This window comes from Harpegnathos saltator, unplaced genomic scaffold, assembly GCF_003227715.2.
Source record: "Harpegnathos saltator strain DR-91 unplaced genomic scaffold, Hsal_v8.6 scaffold144, whole genome shotgun sequence".
Taxonomy (NCBI): domain Eukaryota; kingdom Metazoa; phylum Arthropoda; class Insecta; order Hymenoptera; family Formicidae; genus Harpegnathos; species Harpegnathos saltator.
The window spans coordinates 516,034-523,409 of NW_020229922.1; the positions used below are offsets into that span (position 1 = coordinate 516,034).

Consider the following 7,376-nt stretch of genomic DNA (forward strand, 5'->3'; position numbering starts at 1 on the left):
TCGGGAGTAACTCCGCGGATGAGTAACGTGTGGCGTACTGGACTGACACGATAACCGACTCATCCTAAAATATTTTGCGCCACGTGGAGAATCGGGCCCTATTAATCTCCCGTGACTCGTCTCCCGTGACTGATTAATGAGGGAGCACGAGCGCCGGTTGAAATTTTCGTAAAATCGCGCGAAACGGGTCGACGAAATAACGTTCGCCGATTCTTAATCAATCTCACTTTGGCACAAGGAATTTCCCCGCGGAATTCCCCTCGTCCGCGCGCCGGCGGATGAATATTACAAATTTTCCCGACCTAATCGTCACTGACGCGACGCGAACATCCCGTAGGCATTGAGACGAGCTTTCGTTTCACATGAAATTAGCGCGAGGGCCCGTTGCAAATGAATCGACGGTCAAAGGGCAGCAGCGAGCGCCGATTGAGTAGAGATGTGGCTGCACCGGGTTTGCGTCGGGTTTTCATCCAATCGCGCAATTAAAATGAGACCGGAGAATTCCGAGAAAGTGCTCCGCGCACGAGCGGGAAGATGAGGACGATTAATCTAACTCGCGTTTCGCTCCCTAGAACGTCTTCTCGTCTTCGCGACGGAGCGCGCGCGCGCGCACCCGCGCCCTCTCCCCCCCCTCCATCCCCGCGCCCCATCAGAAAGAACCGCGGGATTTATTCACGCGTAGATTCGCGAATGAATGGAGCAGAATGAACGTATCGAAGAAGTGGGACGCTGACGAATGAGCGCGAAATTACGCGGCTGAATGGCTAGAAAATTGTGCAAATCTTACGGCAATATCGGCGAATAATGGCGAATGGCTGGCTAAATTAATTACGTCGATATCAAACATGAGAGAAAATAAATTAATGACGATTGAGGGACTTTGACATTTCTTTTTTTACGTCATATGCATAAAGACAGCTTCATGAGCGGTCAAAGACTGTTATTAGTTCTAATTACGTACGTATTGATTGAATTACGTACTCTTAAATGTTAAAAAAAGAAATTAACTTGGAACAGGTAAACCTATTCAGCCAGTTCTCTTTATGTGTCTTTCAAATGTTTAAAGTTCACATGTTAAATATATACATCATATATATCAATATCGGAAAATATTATCCACTGAATTGTGTCGGACCTTACCGAAATTATATAAGCATAGAATTTAACATCCCGAGAAATATTTGAGACATAAATTCCGCCAGATAGATCAGGCGTGTGAAACAGATGGTCTAATAAAATTCAGTTTTGAAGAGTTATTAATTTATGCTTGGTTCCCGCAAAGTTCAATCCCTCAATCCCTCCCGCGCGCGCAATAAGTTTCGCCGAGCTTTTGATTCGAGCTCCGATAAAAACATGGGAACCCACGCGGTACGCGTTTTACGCCGCGTTCCGTCGTCCCGGCGAAGCTTTCCTCAAATTTAATGCGAACGGCAAACTTTAATCGTCCCAGCAACTCAACCGAAAGCTTTCCAATTTGCGACGACATAGAAAGCACGAAACTACGGTGCGATCCGCAAGAACGGGTTATCGATTATCGTTTCCTCGAGCCAACTGTTCGATTCAACATTTATAAAGAATATACTTTCTACGGGCCGCTTAAGTGATTCTATCGGCTCCCGTTCATAGTGATTAAATGCAATTGTTAACGGCGCAGTATTCTTTATCGCTTATGCGCATTTACTTTATATAAAATATACAGGGTGCGTACGATATTTGAGGACAAATTGACATTAAAACTAATTTGTTCATATTTTTTGCAAAATTTATTATAACTCCATGAAATTTTTACACGACGTTGATTGATTCCTAGACTATACAATTACTCAATAAAATCCCCATTAGCGGCAATAACGGACTCAATCCGGGGTCGGAAACGATTGCATGCCCGAATCAACTGCTCCTTGTTCATTTTGATCATTGTTGTTGTTATAGCATCCTTCAGTGATGAAATATTATTATGAGGATGTTTATTGGTCTCCCGCTCAACTACGCCCCCATACGTAATAATCCGGGGGATTAAGGTCTGGGGAGCTAGGTGGCCATAAGTTTGGAGTAATGTGGTCATAGAAATTTTCGGTCATCCAATCTTGTGTCGTCATGGCTTTGTGTGAAGGAGCAGAGTTTTGCTGGAATATGTATGGTCTGTCCCCGTGTACACTATCAATCCAGGGTTTCACAACTGTTTCTAAAACCTCGATGTAGGCGGCAGCATTCACCCGAAGCCCCTGACGAAAGAAGTGGGGTGGCATAACATGTCCTTCGTTGCTCACAACTCCTAAAACCATGACAGTTGCTGGAAACTTCGTGTGCATAACACGGGGAACCTCTGTAGGATGTGAGCATAACCACCTGTCATTTCTCCCATTAATTTTTTGGTCTTGGTGGAAATTTTTTTCGTCAGAAAAAAACCACAACATGTTAGGAACTTCAGGGTGCTTAAGCTTGTTCAAAAGACGTTTTCCTCGGATAAGTCTCTGTTCCCGAGTTTGTGCAGACATAAACTGTCCTCTGCGCATAACGTAGGACGTATAGCGGAGGTCTTCGTGGACAACTCGACGGATTAGGCTCTCAGAGACATTCAGGTCCCTCGCAATGCCCCTCATGGACTTTGAAGGGCTTCCGTCAACGATCTCTTGCACTTGTTGGACAAATTGTGTATTTTTAGTAGCGTTCCTCATGTTTTTTGCGTTTTGCAACAGTTTCTACATCGCCAGCTGATGCTTCCAATTCACGACGAACCTTATGTACGAATGATTGGGCGCAATTGAGAAAATTGGAGATTTCTAAATCGGTGTGTTTCGCGCATATAGCGACAATAACTGCATGTCTCTTCATTTCTTGCATTATTTTATAGTCCTCCATTGATGATCTGACAAGAAAAAAACAAACAAAATTCTCCAGAAATTATATTCACATATAAGAGTGTCATCAAATACTGTACGCACCCTGTATTATCGGTGTGTTGAGAAATTTTTTTTTTTATACCAAACCCTCCGCACAATCTAGATATTTTTTCGCGAAAAATATTCAACGTCAAATATATCTCACGAAGATACGCTGATCGAATTTTTTACTTTTCACTTTTACTAATCACTAAATTTTTTTTATAAAAAAGTGATCTAGTACAAAATAAGCGTAATGTTAGATAAGATTTAATGAGACATGCAGAAATCAATTTTAATAATTTCCAAGATAAATCGGTTAGACAGAGAGAGGGAGGGGGAAGAAAGCGTAAATAAATTGTTGTAAATTATATAGCTGAGTAAAATCGGCAATTAAATATTTGAAATTTAATTCAAATGGAGATATTCGTTTACAGACATATTAATAATTAATAAATATCGAAAGTTACGAATTAAGATAAACATGATGTCTAAGTGAAACTGTCACCGAAAAAGTCCGTAGTGATGTCATATTTATTTCGATATGACAACATCTAAATTGCATTGATAATTTATGATTATTCAACGGAGATTGTTAATTGTCATAATCGATGCGTCGTGTTAAACATCTTAAGAGACCATAACATGAGTTCATTAAATTTTTATAGCGAATAAACGCGTCGTTTTGGCTCAATTACTGATGAAAACGATAAGACAGACTTCTCGCGAAGGCCGCTTAATGACGCGGCGATCAAGGTCTTCTTTCACGCGATCTATGTAATCTCACTGAATAAATAAATACACGTAATTTCATTGAAGTAGCGTCACTCCAAACTCTAGATTTTCGTGTCAACTTGAAAGAATAGAAAACAAAAACTGATCATTATTCGAGTCGGTTATTCTCACGTCTAAGATCGTTGGAGCATAAATGTTGTCATTAGAGATAATTCGCGAGGAAAGATCTCCAAATTAGTCGAAGACTACATAGATGAATGCGCTGTGTTTATGCATGGTACCCATCGTAAATCCAACGATGAGTATTTTATTACACGATATATAATATTTATACACGCGTATGGGGAATACGTAAACAATAATTACGTAATAAATATAAAGCAGAATTAATATTTATAAACGCGAAGGTGAGAGAACATCTCGCGCACGGAGGTAATTGTATCATTTCGCTCAACCGTCAATTCATTATCGTTACGATCATGAAATATTTGTGCCGTACAAACAGACGACGAGCCGCCGCCGTTCCCTCACCCGGAGTAATATCCCCGCAAGGTCGTCGCGAGTCGCAGGAAGAGTCGCAAGAAAAAGAAGTAAAGGGGAAATCGAGGTGTATCGGCTGGGCGAAAGCGAAAGCGGCCGTTGCTGCTTTGACGATTTTTCTCGCCACGGAAACGTACCAAGGTTACGTGGACGCGCTTTGTTGCGTCCCGCGCCTCAGGGCCGATTTCACGCGCAACCCGTTACATTAAATCGTGTCTTTTACGTAATTCGGCCGACGAAAATCGGACGGCCGTAAATCCGCCCGTCATTTATCATCCGACCGCGATCGCGATCCAGAAGTCCAGCATACAAACGAGAAGATTCTCGCTCGCGTCCGCGCTCCTGCAATCCTCTCAAACGTTGAAGAGAACGAAAAGAAGAAGGAGAAAAAGGAAAGGCGAACTTGCTCGAATAAGTCGAGTGCTTTAATTAGACGAGACTCTTGACCGAGCAATTTATCGTACGCGCGTACGATACGAGTGAACAGTGCAAGGGCCAAAGTATGCGACATCTGTTCCCGGGACCTCCATTGTCGTTTCACTTGCTGTGTCCGGCTGAGAAGGAGAGAGAGAGAGAGAGAGAGAGAGAGAGAGAGAGAGACACACATGTTGTAACAAAATAATAATTTCCGAGACTGCGTATTTCCCTCCGACACGTCTCGACTCGTAATTTCTTCGGGCTGCACCGCAATGGCAGCAGCAGCGGCCGCGTGTTCGCTCTCTCGGCCGATTTTACGTCGAACCTCCTGCTAAGGCCGTAAAAGCGCGCGCCGGAGACGGAGTCCGAGCGTAACCGAGGCGGTTTTTTCGTGCGCTGCGCCGCCTGCGTGCACGCACGCACGCACGCACGCAGGCACACGCACGCTCGCGCACCCGCGCATATATACAAGGACGCGCGAGAAAGAGAGCGGGAACGACGACGACGACGAGAGAGAGGACCGTTTATCGTCCGCGATCCGTCACCTCCGGCGCACATGCTGAAGAAATTAAGCCTTTTTGCCGGCTTTCCTCGAGCAACCAGGCGCTCGAAATCGACGTCGCCGCCGTTGTCATCGTCGTTCTCGGGATGCAGATGGATCGGAGAAAAACGTGGAAACTGAGAACCCGATGCGCAATAGTGATATAATAATATCGCGCGCGGACCGGTCTTGGAATTTGTTATTGATAGACTGTATATCGCTTTCAGTTACTCACCAACACGGCTTCGCAGTCGTTCGCGAAACCCACCGAAACGTTGCCCGTTGAAACTTCCCTGGGACCTGACCGAATAGTTAGGCTCTGCTCGAGAAGAACTTGAAGACTACGTACCTGTAAACGAAAGATAGGCTTGAGTATTAATATATATTGCGCAGCCCAGTGTTTAGATTGAGATAGAGTATCGACGCGCTCTCGGCTCGATGACAAATATCAACACGGTCAATAATACGTATCAACATGTTTGGAAACGATTGGTTACGATTGTGTATGATCGGGACCAGGTCGGGATGCCATGATATTTCATCACTACAGATTTATTTCCTAACAAACGGCATAACGAGAATAATAATTATCGACACCTTGACTATATATATATATATATATACACACAGCAAACCGTCGACCAGACCCGTGGGATTCAAATTTCGCAGAACATGTAGCTGGAAATTCGACGAAATCTTAGGGCAAGCTGTAGAATGAGACGAAGTGAAGGAAGTATTTTGTGAAAGAAAACTGATGTGTGTGTGCGTGTGTGTGTGTGTGTGAGAAAGAGAGAGAACACCACTCGCAGACATTCGAACGAATATAATCAACGATGCGACGTCGTCACAGTGTTCACAAAAAGAGGTCTCATGCTTCAAGCCTGCGTAAATACATACAAACACAGCCATGCGCGCACACAGAGGAAGAGAGAGAGAGAGAAAGAAAGAGGAGAGAGAGAGAGGAGAGAGGAGAGAGAGGGGGGAGAGAGAGGAGGGGAGGGAGAGAGAGAGAGAGAGAGAGAGAGAGAGAGAGAGAGAGAGAGAGAGAGAGAGAGAGAGAGAGAGAGAGAGAGAGAGAGAGAGAGAGAGAGAGAGAGATGCGACATTGAACATCACCGTCGAAGAACGTATGATGCAAGAAAATGTGCGCGTGTATTCTCGCACGCCTCTAATACTCTGATTGTATGTCGTCCGAGACCACGGGCTCTTAACGAAATCTCCGAGATTATCCGCGATCGCCGAGGCTCCTGGTGCGACGAAACTCGCTGTGCTTACTTCGAGCTCGCTGTCCGTACGCAGCTGCCTTTGAAGGTTAGGTTAGATTTTCGCCGGCTCGCTCGAGACTGCCGGCACGTGCCGGGTTGCGAATGATTCGCTACTGGAAGCGACCGAGGATGAGATTCACGACGCACGTTTACACAGAGTGTCTCACGGCTTTGCGCGACACAAACACACCTCACATACGAATCCTTGATGCTTCGTGTACACGCGAAAAATTTGACTTTTCGAACAACGATCGTTCTCTCTCACCGGCGCGCTTCGTACACACCCGACGCCGCTCGCGCGTCCTCCCAGTGAGCTCGGCGACACTCGGCCAAGTTCGGCCACGCTCGGTCAGCCAGCCCGAACGGCCGTTTTGCGTAGGCGGTCATGTCTCGACGAGTCGATTCGTTTTAAACGACGAAACAACATTTGTCTGGCATGCCCGAAACTTTCGGAGGTAAGCCGAACGTGAAAATTATTCGTCCCCGTCTCCCTGAGGACTTTTGCGTTTGCGATGTGACATACTCGATAATCTTGTCAGACCTCGACTGTCGTGACAGAACCGTTACAGTTTGTCGACAAAAACACAACATGGACGCTGAATGAGACGATTCGTTGAAAAGCGGGAGGGGACAGCAACATTTGTCCGTATGCCCAAAACTTTCGGAGGTGAGGCGATGATTATGAAAGTTGTTTGTTTTAATCTCATTGAGAACTTTCTCGAAGTAATATATTCGACAATTGCTTTAGCAGACAGCTCGCGGTGGAGAGACCGTAACGCTTGGGGAAAAAGCATTAAGGACGCAAACGAGAGAAGAGATTCGTTTAATCGGGCGACCAATACTCGTCTACATGGCCGAAACCTTCAGGGTAAGCTAGATATGAAAATTATTTGTCTTAATGTCACCGGAGAGAGCATACTCGAATTGACATATTCAGCAATCTCGTCAGCAGCGTCTCGATCGCGGTAATGAGAGAGAAGGAGAGGAAAAAAGACA

General features: G+C 45.0%; 1 long non-coding RNA gene across 1 annotated transcript; it reads right to left on the reverse strand.

Moving 5' to 3' along the window:
* Positions 1 to 2,358: 2,358 nt before the first annotated feature.
* Positions 2,359 to 6,649, reverse strand: LOC112590753 (uncharacterized). The gene is made up of 3 exons (XR_003114442.1): positions 6,391 to 6,649; positions 5,351 to 5,464; positions 2,359 to 2,869 (listed from the first exon to the last, which is right to left on the reverse strand). It is a non-coding gene; the product is annotated as an uncharacterized LOC112590753 (long non-coding RNA).
* Between the last annotated feature and the right edge of the window lie 727 nt (positions 6,650 to 7,376).